Below are 1012 nucleotides of genomic sequence, written 5' to 3' on the forward strand. Positions count from 1 at the left end.
CATTAGGTAAATTTTTGGGTGTCTTGATGATTAGAGTATGTATACTGTGATGTGAACACAGAGAATAATGCATGCAACAGGCCAGGGATTTTGGGTGTCTTGATGATTAGAATATGTATACTGTGATGTGAACACAGAGAATAATGCATGCAACAGGCCAGGGACATATTAAATTGTTGAGTATGCATTATATAGGGTTTTACATTTTTCTTTACTCTAAAATTCATGCATCAGAAATCCCATTTCCTTTAGTGCATATTTTATTGCATTTTTGTGCATTTCATACAAAATGTCTTAATCATCTGTATACTCTTCCCCGATCTGTACTCCTTAATCACCCCCTACTGGATTTCAGATTTCATGAATTCTGTCTAATATATTAAGGCATATCAAATCTTTTGTGTACCAAAATGTCTGGCAATGTAAGTGCATCCACTGGAATCTAGTCTGCCTATCTAGAGTTTCTCTCTTAAAGAAGATTAAATCCCTCACCCACACTAATCAACTGCCAGTAGTAGGTTTAAATAGGTGTTGTATTCAGTCTTTGCAGTCTCTTATTCTTTTCATTTTGGCCATTTCTGGCCTTCTGTGTAATCCCCCTGTTGCATGAGGAAGCTTCACTGGTGAGACTTGGGGAAGGCATTACTATCCTCTCTAATGCCTGTTCCACTTGTTCCATGGACCTTATGTATAGAGGTTATATTGTAAATGTGTCACTTCAGGATAGACAGCTCCAGATTATTATTTTTGTGTGACCAGTTATGGAAAAGTGTAATCGACTCCATCTGTTGCAAAAAGAAGCTTCTTTGATAAATGGTGAATGGTACACTTCCGTGTGAAAACAAGGATACCGTACTTTGCATACACTAAGAAATTATATTTGTGTAAGGGTGATGAAGGGTACAGATGGGGGAAGGGTATACAGATCATTAATATATTTTGTATATCACAGCTATAGAAAATAAATAAACTTATAATCCAGGAAATGCAAAATTAGACCAAGAACATAAAC

This window comes from Nannospalax galili, unplaced genomic scaffold, assembly GCF_000622305.1.
Source record: "Nannospalax galili isolate Female #2095 unplaced genomic scaffold, S.galili_v1.0 scaffold1557, whole genome shotgun sequence".
NCBI classification, from domain to species: domain Eukaryota; kingdom Metazoa; phylum Chordata; class Mammalia; order Rodentia; family Spalacidae; genus Nannospalax; species Nannospalax galili.